This window comes from Aethalodelphis obliquidens, unplaced genomic scaffold (assembly GCF_003676395.1).
Source record: "Aethalodelphis obliquidens isolate GAN/ISIS:26980383/991018 unplaced genomic scaffold, ASM367639v1 scaffold26, whole genome shotgun sequence".
Taxonomy (NCBI): domain Eukaryota; kingdom Metazoa; phylum Chordata; class Mammalia; order Artiodactyla; family Delphinidae; genus Aethalodelphis; species Aethalodelphis obliquidens.
Genome location: NW_020837970.1, coordinates 24,901,484 through 24,921,694, shown reverse-complemented (window position 1 = coordinate 24,921,694; position 20,211 = coordinate 24,901,484). Strand labels below are relative to the sequence as shown.

Sequence of the window (20,211 nt, the reverse complement as noted above, 5' to 3'; positions counted from 1 at the left end):
GCCACTGGTGCCCTTGGTTACTTTTCACACAAGGACTGTGAATCAGGTGTGGAAATTCAAACGTGAGAGAAGGTGAGTAGAAAACACAGAGGGAAAGGTGCTGACTTTGCACTCTGCCCACCTGTGTTTCAGTGACCTCTGACCTGGCATGTATGCCACCACGGGAACTTCCCACATAAGTGGGGCCACCAAATCCATGCCTGAAGTTCCCCAGTAACTGGCTGAAAAGTGACCAGACTAATCTTCTGAAGGGGAGCTTTTCCCTTTACATTGAAGATAGTAAAGAAATTGATCAACATTCATCTGAATAAATATGAAATCTAAGTAAACTAAGCATATGCACTTGCTATGACAGTATAAATAAAATCTAAAAATGACAAAACAGAAATATTGTTTTTATCTTCAAGAAGTTAATCTAAATATTTCCTGCCTAAAATTATATTAAGTATTTCCACCAAAACACTGAAGCAAGAAGTGCTTCAAGTGAACCAAGCTGGTATAACGTGTTTGGAAAGAAATTTCACAAAATGTAATTAGAGGATTTAAGAAGCTTAAAAATTCCATGTTTCTTGGAATTAAGAAATTCTTGGAAAATAAGATTAAAATAATTATAGTCACAAATATGTTTATTACCAATTTCAATAAAACAAAAATTAGAGCTCAGACTTTCAGTTAGGGAGAGAATAGACACGTTTACCTATTTGCATGGACTGAACTGCACCTCCCCCAATTCATATGTTGAAGTCCTAACCCCCAATGTGAATATATTTGGAAACAGAACCTTTAAGGAGGTAATTAAGGTTACATGCAGCCATAAGGATGGGGCCGTAATCCAATAGGACTGGTAGCCTTATAAGAATAGGAAGAAATTAATATTCATATTCTCTCTCTCTCTTTTCCATAGAGGACACAGTGTGAAGGCAGGCATCTACGGGCTAGGATGGGATCGTTCACCAGGAACCGAATTGGCTGGCAGAAATAAACGTCTCCATTTTTATGTATCCATTACAGTCACTTTAAGAGTTTCTTGGGAATAACACAGTATATAAATAAATAAGAAATAAAATGTAATGGCCTGGGGATTCTTCCCCAAATAAATATTTACTTTAGTGGAAAAAAATGCCCAGAGTATGGTATTTTGTTATTAGTGTTTTGCAGCACTATTACTTCCATTAACTATGCCTAAAACTCTTAACATAAAATATAAATAAACACAGGACCACTGTGAAAATGAAGAGAAGGCAGAAGGACTGACACAGTCCCTGGGTTTTCCATTTGTCTCTTATATTCCAAACTGAGTACTGGAGAAGCATCAACAGGTGCAGAGAAAAACAACAACAACAAAAATGTCCTGAGAAAAGCAAAATGACCAGGAAAGGGCAGCCAGGGAGACAGAAAACTTTTAAGTAATAGTCCTACCTCAGCTAAACATCAAAGGAACCATCAGCAGAGAGGTGAGACCTAGTAGGCTACCAACCAAATTACATATTCCAAGAAAATATTATCAAAACAAGCAAGATCAACTATATTATTACCAGATAAACTAGACTTTAGAGGAAAGAAAATTACAAAGGGCAGATATAAATTTACATACTGATAAAGACTCCACATACCAAGAAGACACAACAATCATACATTCTTTCCCAAACGAGCCGAAAAGCTGAAAAGTATGTGAATAAAATCAGAAGGAAGTAAAAAAAAAAGAAAAAGAAAGAAAGAAATATACAAATCTACATTCTTCAACACTCCTCTCTCAGCACTTGATGAGAGGACAACTAGACGGAAAATCAGGAAAGTCACAGAACTTCACACACCATCAACCAATATGGCCTAACTGACATAAAACCCTTTCCCCAACACAGCAAAAACACATTGTTTTCAAGTCCCCATGGAGCATATACTAAGACAGACCACAAACTGTGCCATAAAAACCTCAACAATATTAAAAGAATTTAAACCATGTGGAGTGTGATTTTCCACAATGGAATCAAATTAAAAACAAGTAAAAAGGAGACAACATGCGAATTTCCAAACACTTGGAATCTAAACACTAAATTTCTAAATAATCTATGAGTCAAAGAGAAAGTCTATGGTTGGAAACTCAAAAGATAAAGTGAACTGAAAAAACTAAAAATACAGCTTATCAAAATTTGTGAGGTACAGGTAGAGTGCTGAGAAAGAGATGTATAGTAGTAAATGCTTACATTAGAAAAAAGTCTCAAGTCTGTAACTCTATGCTGACTCCTCATGTAACAAAAAAAAAATGAAGAGAAAAATAAACTCATAACAGGTAGAGAGAGGGAAATAATAAATATAGGAAGAAAAATCAATGAAAGTGAGAAAAGAAAAACAATAGGTAAAATCAATGAAACAAAAATCTACTTCTTTGAAAAGATCAATTAAATTGACAAGCCGGGGCTTACCTGGTGGCACAGTGGTTGAGAGTCCGCCTGCCAATGCAGGGGACATGGATTCGTGCCCCGGTCCGGGAAAATCCCACATGCCGCGGAGCGGCTGGGTCCGTGAGCCATGGCTGCTGAGCCTGTGCGTCCAGAGCCTGTGCTCCGCAACGAGAGAGGCCACAACAGTGAGAGGCCCACATACCACAAAAAAAAGAGGGGAAAAAAAAATTGACAAGCCAATATCAGGAATGAATTTGAATATATCACTACAAGCCCTGCACACATCAAAAGAATGACAAAAGGATGTCACAAACAACTCTTCACATATAAATTTGACAGTTTAGATGAAATACACCAATTCCTTGGTTCCTTGGAAAGCACAACCTACTAAAACTTAAACAAGAGGATATAAATAAGCTGAATAGTCACAGAATTATTAAACAAATTGAATTACTAATTTTAAAATTCCTGAAAAGAACCCTCTAGGTCCTGATGGTTTCACTAGAAAATTCTACCAACAATTAAGAAGAATTAATACCAATTCTATAACTCTCTCCCAGAAAATAGAGGATGAGAGAATATCTATCAACTCATTTTAAGAAGCTAATATTATTCTGAAACCAAAACCACAAGGATAGTACTGAAAAAAACAGAATAAGAAAAAAAAATAGAAACGTATAGAGTACATTCCCTCATAGACACAAAAATCCTTAATAAAAAATTAGCAAATACAATTTGGCAGCATATATAAAGAATTATACACATAACCAAGTGGGGTTTATTCCATGAGTACAACATTGGTTGGAGTATTTCAAAACTGATCAATGAATCAACCATATTAAGAGGCTGAAGAATAAAAAGCAGATGCTTATACCAATTGGTGCAGAAAAAGACACTGATAATATTCAACACTCATGCAGAATAAAAACTTTCAGAACACTGGAATAGAGGGGAACTTCCTCAGCCTGATAAAGAACATCTACCAAAGAAACCACAGCTAGTATCATACATAATGGTAAAAAGACTGAATGCCTTCCCTCTAAGATCAGGAACAAGGCAGATCTTATTCCTGATCTTTCAACACCCTTATTCAACATAATACTGGAGTCCTCACCAGGAAAGCAGAAGAAATAAAGGCATAGAGATCAGAAGGAAAAAAAACTGTCTTATTTGACGTGATGATAGAAATCATTTGCATGACTATGTAGAAAACCCCAAGAAATCTCTAACAACAACAACAACAACAAAACCCCACAACAACTCCTAAAACTAATACATGAGTGGAGCAAGGTCAGAGGATACAAGGTTAACATTTAAAAAAAATTGTGAAGGAGGGTTCAAGATGGTGGCATAGGATGATCCTGAACTCACCTCCTTCCACAGACACAGCAGATCCACAACTACGTATGGGATAATCCCCTCATAAAGGACCCGAAAGCTGGAGGAACAGAATCTCTACAACAAAGAGTAAAAGGACAACACTGAGACGGTGAGGAGAGGCAGAGAGATGTGTCACCAAGGAGGAAACCACACCCTGGCTGCGGTGATCCACAATCGGGAGGGATCACAAAGGCCCAGACCTCTTCTCTGAGGAGTGAGGGATTCAAGCTCCACACCGGGCACCCTGACCCCTAGATCCTGCACAGGAGAGACAAGCCCCCAAAACACCTGATTTTAAAAGCCAAAAGAGAGTGCTCACTTTGGCAGCACATATACTAAAATTGGAGCAATACAGAGAAGATTAGCAGGGCCCTTGCATGAGGATGATGCACAAACTTGTGAAGCATTCCATAGTTTTTGCACTTATTTACAAAACAGAAATATACTCACAGACATAGAAAACAGTTTTATGGCTACCAAAAGGGGAGGGAGGGGATAAATTAGAAGTTTGGGATTAACATATACACACTATTATATATAAAACAGATAAACATATACACACTATTATATATAAAACAGATAAACAAGAACCTACTGTATAGCACAGGGAACTATACTGAATATCTTGTAATAACCTATAATGGAAAAGAATCTGAAAAATAAAATATATATATATTTTATATAACTGCATCACTTTGCTATACACCTGAAATTAACACAACATTGTAAATCAACTATACTTCAGTAATAAGAAAAACCAAAAGGGAATACATCCAGGGCAACCACAGAACTGAGAGAAGAGAAAATTCATTCTTAAAGGGCCCACATGCAGACTCACTCAACCCAAAAGCCAGCATAAAAATACCAGATTGAAAAGCATATAGACTGTAGGTCAAGGGGACCCACTTACTAACCTTGAAGCATCACCAGAGAGGCAAGAACCATTTCAGATGCTTCCTGGGGAATGCAAGACAGTGCCAAGAACCATTTTTTGCCATTTCAGACTACCTTGCTAATACTGGTGCTGGTGGGCACCACTTTGAAATTCTTGCTCTAACTTGTTAGCACCAGTGTGCCCCACTGAGAGCCCCACCCACTCCTGCCACATCAGCCCCACCTACCAGTCAGTGCAGCCATCACAGGTAGACCTCCAAGCCAGTCTGGGGGGCTGCCTCACTCATCAGCACACCACAGCAGCTGTAGCTATGCCCCTCAGCCATCCTGGAGGGAAGCCCAGCCCACCAGCATGCCACAGAAGCAGCTGTGGCCCCACCATAGAGGAGGGTGCATGCAGCCCCAATAGGGGACAACCCTTGAATGCCTGGCTCTAGTGTCCAGGCAGAATTGCACCTCTGAGCCCCACAAGACATTTCCTAAATAAGGCCACTCCTTCAAGACTGGGAAGGATAGCTGATTCACCTAATACATAGAATCAAAGAATTAAGAAAAATGAGGAGACAGAGGAATATGCTCCAATTGGAAGAACAAGTCAAAACCTCAGAAAAATAACTAAATGAAATGGAGATAAGCAATCTACCTGACAAAGAGTTAAAAGTAATGGTTATATAGATGCTCACCAAGCTCAGGAGACGAATGGATGGACACAGTGAGAACTTCAACAAAGACAGAAAATATAAGAAAGTACCAAACAGAAGTTACAACTAAACTGAAAAATACACTAGAAGAGCTGAACATCAGACTGGATGAGATAGAAGAACAAATCAACAAGCTGGAAGACAAAATGGAACTCATCCAGACAGGGCAGTAAAATGAAAAAGAACTTAAAAAGCAAAGATACCTAAAGGGACCTTTGGGACAACATTACATTTGCATTATAGGGGTTCCAGAAGAAGAGGAGAAAGAAAAAGGGTCAGAAAAATTATTTGAAGAAACAGTGGCTGAAAACTTCCCTAGTCTGGGGAAGGAAACAGACTTCCAGGTCCAGGAAGTGCAGCAAGTTCCAAATAAGAGGAACCTATAGAGTCACACACCAAGACATATTATAATTAAAATAATAAAAGTTAAGGATAAAGAGAGAATCCTAAAAGCAGAAAGAGAAAAACAACTTGTTATGTACAAGGTAAACCCCTAAGGCTATCAGTAGATTTCTCAGCAGAAACTGTACAGCCCAGAGGCAGTGGCATGACATATTCAAAGTGCTGAAAGGAAAAAAAACCAAAAAATTTCCAGCCAATAATTCTCTACCCAGCAAGGTTATCATTCAGAATTGAAGAAGAGATCAAGATATTCCAAGATAAGTAAAAGCTAAAGGAGTTCATCACCACTAAACTGACCCAATAAGAAATGTTAAAGGGACTTCTTTAAGCTGAAAAGAAATGGCACTAACTAATAATAAGAAAACATACAAAAGTAAAAATCTCACTGGAAAGGTGAAAAATAAATATAGTAACTTAATCACATAAAACAAGCATGAAGGTTAAAAGATAAAAGCAATAAAATTAACTAAAATTATAATACTTAATTACTTAAGGGATGCATAAAATAAAGAGATAAAATGTGTCATCAAAAGTATAAAACATGGGTGGTATTAAAAAGATAAAGTTTTGGAATGTGTTCAAACCTAAGTTGCTACTAACTTAAAACAGGCTACTACTTACACAGGATGTGATATGTGAACCTCACAGTAGCCAAAAGGAAAAAAATTATAGTAAATACACAAAAGAAAATAAGAAAGGAACCTAAACATAACACTAAAGAAAACCACAAAACACAAGGGAAGAGAAAAAGAGAAGAGGAATAAAACAGAGAGGAACTACAAAAATAGCTAGAAAACAATTAATAAAATGGCAATACATACCTATCAATACTTACTTTAAATGTAAATGGACTAAATTTGCCAATCAGAATACACAGAGTAGATGCATGGACAAAAAACCCAAGACTCGTAAGTAGGTTGCCTACAAGAGACTCACTTCAGAAGAACGGACAGGCACAGACTAAAAGTGAAGAGATGGAAAAAGATATTCCATGCAAAGGGAAATGAAAAGAAAGCTGAAGTAGCCATACTCGTATGAGACAAAACAGAATTTAAATCTAACAGTGAAATAAAAAACAAAGACAGGTATTATATAATAATGGGGTCATTAGAAATTAATCACAAGAAAAAAATGGGGGAAAAACCCCACAACATGTGGATATTAAATAACATGCTACTGAAAACCAATGGGTCATCAATGAAATCAAAGGAGAAATCAAAAATTACCTAGAGAGAAATGAAACAGAAATATGACATACCAAAATCTATGGGATACAGTAAAGTGGCTTTAAGAGAAAAGTTCTTATCAATACAGGCCTACCTCATAAAACATGAAAATTCCCCCCCCAAAAAATGTAACTTTACACCTAAAAGAACTAGAAAAAGAAGAATAAACAAAGCCCAAAATTAGTAGAAGAAAGGAAATAATAAAACTTAAGGCAGAAATAAATGAAATAGAGACAAAAAGCTATAGAAAAGAGCAACAAATCTAAGAGATGGCTCATTGAAAAGACAAAATTAACAAACCTTTAGCTAGACTAACCAGAAAAAAAAGAGAGGACTCAAATAAATAAAATCAGAAATGAAAGAGGAAAAGTTACACTAATACCACAGAAATACAAAGGATCATAAGAGATTATTACAAACAATTATGCACCAATAAATTGGATAACCTAGAAGAAATGGATAAATTCCTAGAAACATACAAACTTCTAAGACTGAATCATGAAGAAATAGAACATCTGAATAGACCAATCAATAGTAAAGAGACTAAAACAGTAATCAAAAATCTAACAAAATCCCAGGACCAGATGGCTTCACTGGTGAATTGCATATAATATTTAAAGAAAATTTAATACCCATCTTTCTCAAACTCTTCCAAAAACTGAAGAGAAGGGAAACTTTCCAAATATATTTTACAAAGTCAGCATTACCCTGATACCAAAACCAGATAAGGGCATGACAGAGAAAAAAAATTTAAAAAAGAAAAAGAAAGAAAAATACAGGTCAATATACTTGATGAAGATAGATGTAAATATCCTCAACAAAATATTAGCAAATTTAATCCAACAATACATTAAAAAGATCATATATCATGATCAAGCAGGATTTATTCCAGGGATGCAAGGATGGTTCAAATCCATGTATCAATCAATGTGATACATCATATTAACAAAATGAAGAATAAAAATCATATGATCACCTCAATAGATGCAGAAAAAAGCATCTGATATAATTCAACATCCATTTATGATAAAAATTCTCAAAAAAGTGCCTATGGAGAGAGTGTACCTCAACCTAATAAAGGCCACATATGACAAACCCACAAGTAACATCATACTCGATGGTGAAAAGCTGAAAGCTTTTCCCCTAAGATCAGTAATAAGACAAGGATGCCCACTCTTGCCACTTTTATTCAACATAGTATCAGATGTCCTAGCCTAGAGCAATTAGGCAAGAAAAAGAAATAAAAGGCATCCAAATCAGAATGGATGGCATCCAAATCAGAATGTCACTGTTTGAAGATGACATGATACTATATAGAGAGAATTCTAAAGTTCCCACCAAAATACTGTTAGAACTAATAAATGAATTTAGTAAAGTCACAGGATACAAAATCAATATACAGAAATCCATGATATTTCTATACACTAATAACAAACTACCAGAAAGAGAAATTAAGAACAACCCCATTTACAACTGCATCAAAAAGAATAATATACCTAGGAATAAATTTAACTAAGCAGATGAAAACCTGTACACTGAAAACTATAAGACACTGATGAAAGAAACTGAAGAAGACACAAATAAATGGAAAGTTATTCCATGTTCATGGATTGGAGAAATTAATATTTAAATGTCCATATTACCTAAAGCAATGTACAGATTCAATGCAATCTTTATCAAAATTCTAATATATTTCACAGAACTAGAAAAAAGAATTCTAAAATTTGTATGGAACCACAAAAAATCATGAATAACCAAAACAATCTTGAGAAAGAAGAAGAAAGCTGGAGATATCATGAGCCCTGATTTCAAACTATACTACAAAGCTATAGTAATCAAAACAGTATGGTACTGGTACATAAACAGACACACAAGTCAATGGAACTTGAATTGAGAGCCCCAAAATAAACTCACACATATATGGACCATTGATTTACAACAGAGGAGCAAAGAACATATAATGGAGAAATGATAGTCTCTTCAATAAATGGTGGAAAACCTGAGCAGCCACATGCAAAACAATAAAACTAGACCACTATCTTACATCATAACAAAAATTAACTCAAATGGATTAAGGACTTCAATGTAGGACCTGAAACCATAAAATTCCTAAAAACAAACAAAAAACATAGGTGGTAACCTCATTAACATTGGTCTTAGTGATGTTTCTGTGGATCTGACTCCAAAGATCAGAGGAACAAAAGTGAAAATAAACAAATGGGACTACATCAAACTAATAAGCTTCTGAAGAGCAAAGAAAAGCATCATCAAAATAAAAAAGGCAACCTCCTGAATGGGAAAAGATATTTGCAAATCATATATCTGATAAGGGGTTAATATCAAAAAATATATGAAGAACTCACACAAATCAACAACAACAAAACAGCCCAATTAAAAATAGGCAGTGGATCTGAATGGACATTTTTCCAAGGAAAACATAGGGATGGCCAACAGGCACATGGAAAAAATGTTCAACATCACTAATTATTAGGGAAATGCAAATCAAAACCACAGTGACATATCATCTCACACCTGCCAGAATGGCCATCATTGAAAAGACAAGAAATAACTAATGTTGGAGAGGACGTGGATGAAAGGCAATCTTTGTACACTGTTGGTGGGACTGTAAATTGGTACAACCACTATGGAAAACAGTAAGGAGACTCTTTAAAAACTTAAGACTAGAACCATCATATGGTCCAGCTATTCCACTTCTGGTTATTTATTCAAATAACACAAGAACACTAATCTGATTAGATACATGCACTTCTACGTTCATTGCAGCATAATTTACAATAGCCAAGATATCCTAACAACCTAAGTGTCCATCACTGGATGAATGGATAAAGAAGACACACACACACACACACACACACACACACACACACACAATGGAATACTACTCAGCCATTAAAAAAGAATGAAATCCTGCCATTTGCAACAACATGGATGGACCTTGAAGGTATTATGCTAAGTGAAATAAGTCAGACAAAGAAAGACAAATACTGTATGATTACACTCATGTGTGGAATCTAAAAAGTAAATAAATAAACAAACAAAATAAAGCAAAAACAAATTCAAAGGTACAGAGATCAGATTAGCGGTTACCAGAGGGAAAGGGGGCTTGGGGAATGGGCAAAATGAGTGAAGTGGGTCAACTGTATGGCGATGGATGGTAACTAGACTTGTAGCGGTGATCACTTTGAAGTGTATACAGATGTCAGATTATAATGTACACCCAAAATTTATATAATAAACACATATAGTATATAGTATGTCTATATACTAGTAACTATGGAAACTGAATGGAACTATGGAAACTGAATATTCAATACCATTTATAATTGCTAAAAAAATGAAACTCTTAAATATAAATCTAACAAAACATGAACAGGACCTGTATGCTGAAAATTACAAAATACAAAATTACAAAATACCCATGAAAGAAATCATAGAAGATTTAAACAGGAGATAAACACAATCACACGTTGGGAGAGTCAACATAGTATGTCAATTCTCCCCAAAATAATCTGTAGGTTTAACAAAGTTCCTAACAAAATTCCAGTAAGATTTTTGTAGACATGGACAAGGTCATTCTCAATTTATAGAGACAGGCAAAGAAACTAAACGATCTAAAACAATTTTGTAAAAGAAGAATAAAGTAAGAGGAAAAACTCTATTTAATGTTAAGCCTTACTTAAAGCTAAAGCAAACAGGGCAGTATTGCATTGGTAGAGGGACAGACACAGATCGATAGAACAGAACAGAGAACCCAAGAGTAAACCCACACAGATCTGCGCAACTGACTTTATCAAGGATTTGAGGCAATTCAAAGGAGAAATATAGCCTTCTTAAAGAATGGAGTTGGAGCAATTAGAAAACCATAGGTGAAAAGAACTTTGACCTAAGCCTCACATATTATACAAGAATTCACAAAAATTAACTCAGAATGAATCACAGACTTAAATGTAACTCTTAAAACTATAAAACTCAGAAGAAAACAGGAGAAAATCTTCAGGACATAGGTGTAGGCTAAGATTTCTTAGACTTGACACCTAAACACAATCCATCAAGTAGATTTCATGTATATAATTTTTTAAAAAATTTGCTTTGTGAAAAATCCAGTTAAGAATATGAAAAGATGCCATATAAAAAATAAATAAAATAAAATTCAAAACCAAAAATAATATGGAAAGACAAGCTATAGAAGGATAAAAAATATTTTCAACACATATCTGAAGAAAGACTCAGAATATATAAAGAACTCTCAAAACTAATAGTAAAAAATAAATAATAACAAAACCCAGCAACAATCAAATTAGAAAAAAGGCAAAAGAAATGATCAGATACTTGATTAAAGAGGATATGCATAAGTACATGGAAAATGTTCAACATCATTAGCCCTTGTGGAAATGCAAAACCACAATGCGATATTACTACATACCTAACAGAATGACCAAAGTAATAAATAATGGAAACATCAAATCCTTGTGAAGAGGCAGTGTAACTTGAGTCACGTATTTCTGAGGAGAACGTAAATGGTACAGGTGCTCTGAAAAAGGGTATGACAGTGTTTTTAGAAAACTAAACATCTATGTATTATACAACCCAGCAATTATACTCTTGTGTAATTTACACCAGAAAAATAAAAACTTATGTTCACCTAAAAACCTGTACATGCATCTTCATGGTAGATTTATAATACCTAAAAACTGTAAACTCCCCAAATGTCCTTCAATCGATAAATATTTAAACAAATGTTGTACATCTATACCATGGAATGTTATTCAGCCACTCTCAAGAGGTTACATACTGTATGGATCCATTTACATAATATTACTGAAATGCCATAATTCTAGAGATGGATATCCTATGAGTATGTGCCAGAGCTTAACTGTAGGAGGAGTTACACAAATCTACACATGTGATGAAATTGCTTAGAATTATGCACACACACAAATGCACATATGTAAAATGGGTGAAACCTGAATAAACTCTGTGGATTGTACCAATGTCAATTTCTCAGTTATGACATTTTACTGGACTTATTTAAAATGTTACCACTGGGGAAGACTGGGAAGGATAGGAAGATGTACCTCCCTGTACATTTTTCTCTGTTTTTTTGTGAATCTATAATTATTTCAAAATAAAAAGTAGAATTATTTTTTTGTTTTTTAATATTCTTAATAAGCACTTTATTTTTTTGAATTTTATTTTATTTCCTTTTTTATACAGCAGGTTATTAGTCATCCATTTTAGAATTTTTTTTAAAAAAATTAAGACACCAAATATCCAATAATGGTCAATTAAAATATATCATCTCAATGGAATCTTATGTTACCATGAAAATTATAATTAGGAAGTGCCCATAGAAACATAGAAAATGTTTATAATTACTGAAAAATGCAGTCATTATAACCACATCAAAATGTATTAAATGGATGGACTGACAGATATATAAAATGACATTTAGCTGTTTAGGGAAGGGAGGATAGAAATGAAGCAATTTGACTTTGTAATGGCCAATGATACTGCTCTTTTGAACCATGAAGACTTTTTTTTTTTTTGCTCTCAATCTGAAGTTGGCTTTCACAATAAATGAGGTAAAAGGGTCAACAAAGCCAAGATAAAAAGAATGTGACAATGTCCACTGGAAGGTCAGGAAGAACTATCACCTTCAAACCCAGAGGCCACCTGCCACAAGCCTTTAGAGGCACCCACTGGAAGTCTATAAAATGGAACCCATCCTATGTTCTGCTTACTGAGAACATCAAAGGACCTATGTTATAGCCATAACATATCCTGCCTGTTGATTACAAAATGCATAAGGAATCCTGTAATAATTCCCTAAAGCATTAATGCACCCTGGGAAAATGAGAATACCTAGGCAAGTACCAGGGAGAAGCACTCAGATGGTTAGAATCAAGTTCCCATTTGTTCTTTTGCCATAGGCCACCAATGTCGTGAGCATCCTTCATCATTCAGTTGGTCTCTCTCTCTGGACAGCAAGAGGGAGACAAGAATTTAATTAAGGTTATTGTATGGGCTGAAATTCATGACATCAACCCCCCCCCCACAAATTCCTCCTAGTTTCCACCTAATTAAAGATATGTAAGTTGGTATTTGTGCCCAGCAGGTCAGAGTCTTTCAAAGTTTGGTCCATAGACCACTTGTAGTAGATTCCTCAGCTGTACTCCAAACCTGCTGTATCGCACCCTGAGGGAGGTAGAGATGAAGCCCCCATTGCTAACAAGTACTTGGGAGTTTCTTAAGCAGAGCAGAAGCCAGAAAATCAAATCAGAAAAGTCAAAATGAGCCGGAAGATTGAGAGTACCCACATGGTTTGCAAGGACTCAGAGGACCATACCAAAGAAACCTCTGAGCAGCCTGGGAGTTTTTAAAGCCCATTGAATGTCTCCTCATGAACACTCTGACCTGGTGCAGAAGGACTGCAGACATGGCTTACATGGGGGCAGAGCGGATCTAGACCCTGGTCCCGAAACCTGGTCCCCCACAGCAATGGTACTTCTGGTTGCACACTCTTTCAGATGCTTTGGTGAGTTTTTATCCCGGATAGGCAAAGGTGGATGAAACCGGTAGACTTACTAATGCAATACACTACATATCCATGTTAGACAAGGAAGCAAAGACATAATCTTAACAGAGACAGAATAATTGTTAAATTCAGCTCTCACGGGCTGGTGCATTTGTCCCAGATTTGTCCCTTGGTATTTCACGGTTATGCTCACTATTGTAAATGAGATCCTGTTTTCCATTTTGCTTCTCTGTTAGTCACTGATGTGTAGCTCAGCTATTATCTCGTCTTCCTTGCTCAACTCTATTTAGCTCCAAGTTTGTCAACAGATTCTATTTTTAAGTCAATAATCAACTAGAAGTTACAGCAGTGTTGTGTCTTCCTGCTATATTTAGATCTCTTATTTTCAATTTTTTCTTGTCGTGCTCTGGCTACACCCTCCAGCAGACTGCTGACAGGAGGGATATCTGGCATCTTTGCCTTATGTCTGACTTGGATGTGGACCTAACTTCTCAACTATTAGTTTATGTTTACTGCAGTTTTCTTGTGGATTGTATTTATCCAATTATGAAAGTTTTCTTCTAGTCTTGGTTTATAATGTGTTAAATCAAGAATTAGAGCTGAATTTAATATTTTTTCTGTCCGTTAATTTGTTTCCTTCTTTAACATGGATACAAATTAACGTGACTTGCATTAGTAATTCTACCAAGTTAATCCATCCTTGCCTACCTGGGATAAAAATTATTTGGTATTTTTCACTTAGTGCACTGCTGGAATTCATCTGTTGGTATTCTTTTAGGGTATCTGCATTCATATTTACACATAAGATTTGTCAATAGTTCTATTCAGATGTCTTTGTCATGTTTAATATCTGTTAGCTTTATAAATCTTCTATCTTTTATCATGTTCTAGAACAATTTATGTAATGTATATTTATCTATTCTTTGAAGATGTAAAATTCAAATGTAAAAATGTAACTTTTAAATGTATATATTTGCCTACCTTTTCCATTTTTATGTATTTTTAAGTCTATTCTGATTTTCTACTTTTTAGGTATATTTAGTAATTTTTATTTCCCTCAAAAAGCACCCTATTCAACCAGATGTTCAATTTATACATATGTTCTTTCATTCATTCACTTTTTTGACGTTTTCAAAGAACTAGATTTTAGTTTTGAATTTTCTTTTTTTTAAATGTGTGTTTGTTTTATGCCTTTTAAAAAATCATTTCTGGTATGTCTTTACTAATTCATCCTAGTTTCTTCCAGTTTCTTCTGATATGAATTTGCTAACTTTTTGAGGTATAGGATTAATTAATCAAATTTCAAACTTCCTTGTTTTTTTATCTTTAGACACGACTTTGGCATCTGTCTCTGGTCTTGACATGTTCATACTCATTGTTATTCATTCTTTAAAAGACACTTCTTAAAAGTTCCTATAGCCAAGATTAATTTAAGAGTGTTTTCTTAAAAAAATTAAGTGGACATCATACATACATATATACATATTACTGTATTACTATTGCTTTGTTGATAAATTCCACTTTTAGAGCTTTGTGATGAGAGAACAGAAGCCATGTGATATCTACATTTTGGAATACACTAGATATTATTATTTGCCTTATGTATTGAGGTGCTCCTGTGCTGGGTGCATAACTGTTTAAGAGAATTCATCACCACCAAAGCAGCTTTATGACAAATGCTAAAGGAACTTCTCTAGGCAGGAAACACAAGAGAAGGAGAAGACCTACAATAACAAACCCAAAACAATTAAGAAAATGCTAATAGGAAAATACATATCGATAATTACCTTAAATGTAAATGGACTAAATGCTCCAACCAAAAGACATAGACTGTCTGAATGGATACAAAAACAGGAACCGTATATATGCTGTCTACAAGGGACCCACTTCAGACCCAGGGACACATACAGACTGAAAGTGAGGGGATGGAAAAACATATTCCATGCAAACGGAAATCAAAAGAAAGCTGGAGTAGCAATTCTCATATCAGACAAAATAGACTTTAAAATAAAGACTATTACAAGAGACAAAGAAGGACACTACATAATGATCAAGGGATCAATCCAAGAAGAAGATATAACAATTGTAAATATTTATGCACCCAACATAAGAGCACCTCAATACATAAGGCAAATGCTAACAGCCATAAAAGGGGAAATCGACAGTAACACATTCATAGTAGGGGACTTTAACACCCCACTTTCCCCAACGGACAGATCAACTAAAATGAAGATAAATAAGGAAACACAAGATTTAAATGATACATTGAACAAGATGAACTTAATTGATATTTATAGGACATTCCATCCAAAAACAACAGAATACACTTTCTTCTCAAGTGTTCATGGAACATTCTCCAGAATAGATCATACCTAGGGTCACAAAACAAGCCTCAGTAAATTAAAAAAAATTGAAATCGTATCTTTTCCAACCACAACACTATGAAACTAGATATCAATTACAGGAAAAAATCTGTAAAAAATACAAACACATGGAGGCTAAACAATTCGCTACTTAATAAGCAAGCGATCACTGAAGAAATCAAAGAGGAAATCAAATAATACCTGGAAACAAATGACAATAAAAACACGACGGCCCAAAACCTATGTGATGCAGCACAAGCAGTTCTAAGAGAGGAGTTTACAGCAATACAATCCTACCTCAAGAAACAAGAAATATCTCAAATAAACAACCTAACCTTACACCTAAAGCACTTAAGAGAGAGAAGAACAAAAAACCCAAAGTTAGCAGAAGGAAAGAAATCATAAAGATCAGATCAGAAATAAATGAAAAAGAAATGAAGGAAACGATAGCAAAGATCAATAAAACTAAAAGCTGGTTCTTTGAGAAGATAAACAAAACTGATAAACCATTAGCCAGACTCATCAAGAAAGAAAGGGAGAAGACTGAAATCAATAGAATTAGAAATGAAAAAGGAGAAGTAACAACTGACACTGCAGAAACACAAAGGATCATGAGCGATTACTACAAGCAACTCTATGCCAATAAAATGGACAACCTGGAAGAAATGGACAAATTCTTAGAAATGCACAACCTGCCAAGACTGAACTAGGAAGAAATAGAAAATATGAACAGACCAATCACAAGCACTGAAATTGAAACCGTGATTAAAAATCTTCCAACAAACAAAAGCCCAGGACCAGATGGCATCACAGGCGAATTCTATCAAACATTTAGAGAAGAGCTAACACCTATCCTTATCAAACTCTTCCAAAATATAGCAAAGGGAGGAATATTCCCAAACTCATTCTATGAGGCCACCATCACCCTGATACCAAAACCAGACAGAAATGTCACCAAAAAAGAAAACTACAGGCCAATATCACTGATAAACATAGATGCAAAAATCCTCAACAAAATACTAGCAAACAGATTCCAGCAGCACATTGAAAGGATCACACACCATGACCAACTGGGGTTTATCCCAGGAATGCAAGGATTCTTCAATATATGCAAAACAATCAATGTGATATACCATATTAACAAACTGAAGGAGAAAAACCATATGATAATCTCAATAGATACAGAAAAAGCTTTTAACAAAGTTCAACACCCATTTATGATAAAAACTCTCCAGAAAGTAGGCATAGAGGGAACTTAACTCAACATAATAAAGGCCATATATGACAAACCCACAGACAACATCGTTCTCAATGCTGAAAAACTGCAAACATTTCCACTAAGGTCAGGAACAAGACAATGTTGCCCACTCTCACCACTATTATTCAACATAGTTTTGGAAGTTTTAGCCACAGCAATCAGACGTGAAAAAGAAATACAAGGAATCCAAATCGGAAAAGAAGTAAAGCTGTCACTGTTTGCAGATGACATGATACTATACATAGAGAATCCTAAAGATGCTACCAGAAAACTACTAGAGCTAATCAATGAATTTGGTAAAGTAGCAGGATACAAAATTAATGCACAGAAATTTCTTGCATTTCTGTACACTAATGATGATGAAAACTCTGAAAGAGAAATTAAGGAAACACTCCCATTTACCACTGCAGCAAAAGGAATAAAATACCTAGGAATAAACCTACCTAAGGGGACAAAAGACCTGTATGCAGAAAACTATAAGACACTGATGAAAGAAATTAAAGATGATACAAACAGATGGAGAGATATACCATGTTCTTGGATTGGAAGAATGAACATCGTGAAAATGACTATGTTACCCAAAGCAATCTACAGATTCAGTGAAATCCCTATCAAGCTGCCAATGGCATTTTTCACAGAACTAGAACAAAAAATTTCACAATTTGTATGGAAACACGAAAGGCCCTGAATAGCCAAAGCAATCTTGAGAAAGAAAAATGGAGCTGGAGGAATTTGGCTCCCAGACTTCATACTATACTGCAAAGCTAAAGTAATCAAGACAGTATGGGGTTTCCCAGGTGGCGCAGTGGTTGAGAATCTGTCTGCCAATGCAGGGGACACGGGTTCGAGCCCTGGTCTGTGAAGATCTCACAGGCCGCGGAGCTACTGGGTCCGTGCACCACAACTACTGAGTCTGCGCGTCTGGAGCTTGTGCTCTGCAACAAGAGAGGTCACTATAGTGAGAGGCCTGCACACCGCAATGAAGAGTGGTCCCTACTTGCCGCAACTAGAGAAAGCCCTCGCACAGAAACAAAGACTCAACACAGCCAAAAATAAATAAATTAATTAATTAAAAAAAAAAAAAAAAGACAGTATGGTACTGGCACAAGAACAGAAATATAGATCTATGGAACAGGATAGAAAGCCCAGAGATAAACCCATTCACATATGGTCACCTTATCTTTGATAAAGGAGACAAGAATATACAATGGAGAAAAGACAGCCTCTTCAATAGGTGGTGCTGGGAAAGCTGGACAGCTACATGTAAAAGAATGAAATTAGAACACTCCCTAACACCATACACAAAAATAAACTCAAAATGGATTAAAGACCTAAATGTAAGGCCAGACACTATCAAAACTCTTAGAGGAAAACATAGGCAGAACACTCTATGATATAAATCACAGCAAGATTTTTGACCCACCTCCTAAAGAAATGGAAATAAAAACAAAAATAAAACTAATGGGACCTAAGGAAACTTAAGAGCTTTTGCACAGCAAAGGAAACCATAAACAAGACGAAAGGACAACCCTCAGGATGGGAGAAAACATTTGCAAAGGAAGCAACTGACAAAGGGTTAATCTCCAAAATATACAAACAGCTCATGCAGCTCAATATCAAGAAAACAAACAACCGAATCCAAAAATGGGCAGAAGACCTAAACAGACATTTCTCCAAAGAAGATATACAGATTGCCAACAAACACATGAAAGGATGCTCAACATCACTAACCATTAGAGAAATGCAAATCAAAACTACAATGAGGTATCACCTCACACTGGTCAGAATGGCCATCATCCAAAAATCTAGAAACAATAAATGCTGGAAAGGGTGTGGAGAAGAGGGAACCCTCTTGCACTGTTGGTGGGAATGTAAATTGATACAGCCACTATGGAGAACAGTACAGAGGTTCCTTAAAAAACTAAATACATAACTACCATATGACCCAGCAATCCCACTCCTGGGCATATACCCTGAAAAAAACAAAATTCATAAGGAGACATATACCACAATGTTCATTGTAGCACTATTTACAATAGCCGGGACATGGAAGCAACCTAAGTGTCCATTGACAGATGAATGGATAAAGAAGGTGTGGCACATATATACAATAGAATATTATTCAGCCATAAAAAGAAACAAAATTGAGTTATTTTGTAGTGAGGTGGATGGATCTAGAGTCTGTCATACGAGTGAAGTAAGTCAGAAAGAGAAAAACAAATACCGTATGCTAACACATATATATGGAATCTAAAAAAAAAAAAAAAATGGTTATGAAGAACCTAGGGGCAGGACAGGAATAAAGACGCAGAGGAAGAGAATGGACTTGAGGACATGGGGAGGGGGTAGGGGAAGCTGGGATGAAGTGAGAGAGTAGCATTGACATATATACACTATCAAATGTAAAACAGATAGCTAGTGGGAAGCAGCCGCACAGTACAAGGAGATCAGCTGGGTGCTTTGTTTCCACCTAGAAGGCTGGGATAGGGAGGGTGGGAGGGAGACGCAAGAGGCAGGGGATATGAGGATATATGTATACGTATAGTTGATTCACTTTGTTATACAGCAGCAACTAACACAACAATGTAAAGCAATTATACTCCAATAAAGATGTTAAAAAATAATAATAATTTCCCTCTAATATTTGAGGAAGACCTTATTAACTTAGCCCAAATTTGTTTCTTGTTACTGTAATTTTTCACTTTGAGGGATTCTAAAGGTTTTCCCTGTATTTTGGATATTTTAATATTTCAGCATGATATTCAAAATATATGTCTCTTTTTGTTTCTCTCCTTAGCACTAAGTAGGCTACTGATACTGAATAGAGGAATACAAGTATCCCATTTCAATTCAGGAGGAAAAAGACAGAATGTTTAGGACATCATGTTAGAACCATTTTCTACCCTTTAAAGAAAAGTAAAGTTAGACCCTTACCTTGCACCATTAAAAAAATTTAAGTTAAAAAAAAAAACCCACAAAATGAAAAGCAAAAAGCATTAGAAAAGCAAAAAGCATGAGAAAAAACTAGA

The 20,211-nt window shown here is 35.6% G+C and overlaps 1 protein-coding gene and 1 non-coding gene across 2 annotated transcripts in view; one reads left to right on the top strand and one right to left on the bottom strand.

Moving 5' to 3' along the window:
- Positions 1 to 20,211, bottom strand: part of CHRNA7 (cholinergic receptor nicotinic alpha 7 subunit) — a 121,323-nt gene that overhangs the window by 31,114 nt on the left and 69,998 nt on the right. The window lies entirely within an intron of this gene.
- On the top strand, positions 4,094 to 4,200 carry LOC113629370 (U6 spliceosomal RNA). Its single transcript, XR_003436505.1, has one exon. It is a non-coding gene; the product is annotated as a U6 spliceosomal RNA (small nuclear RNA).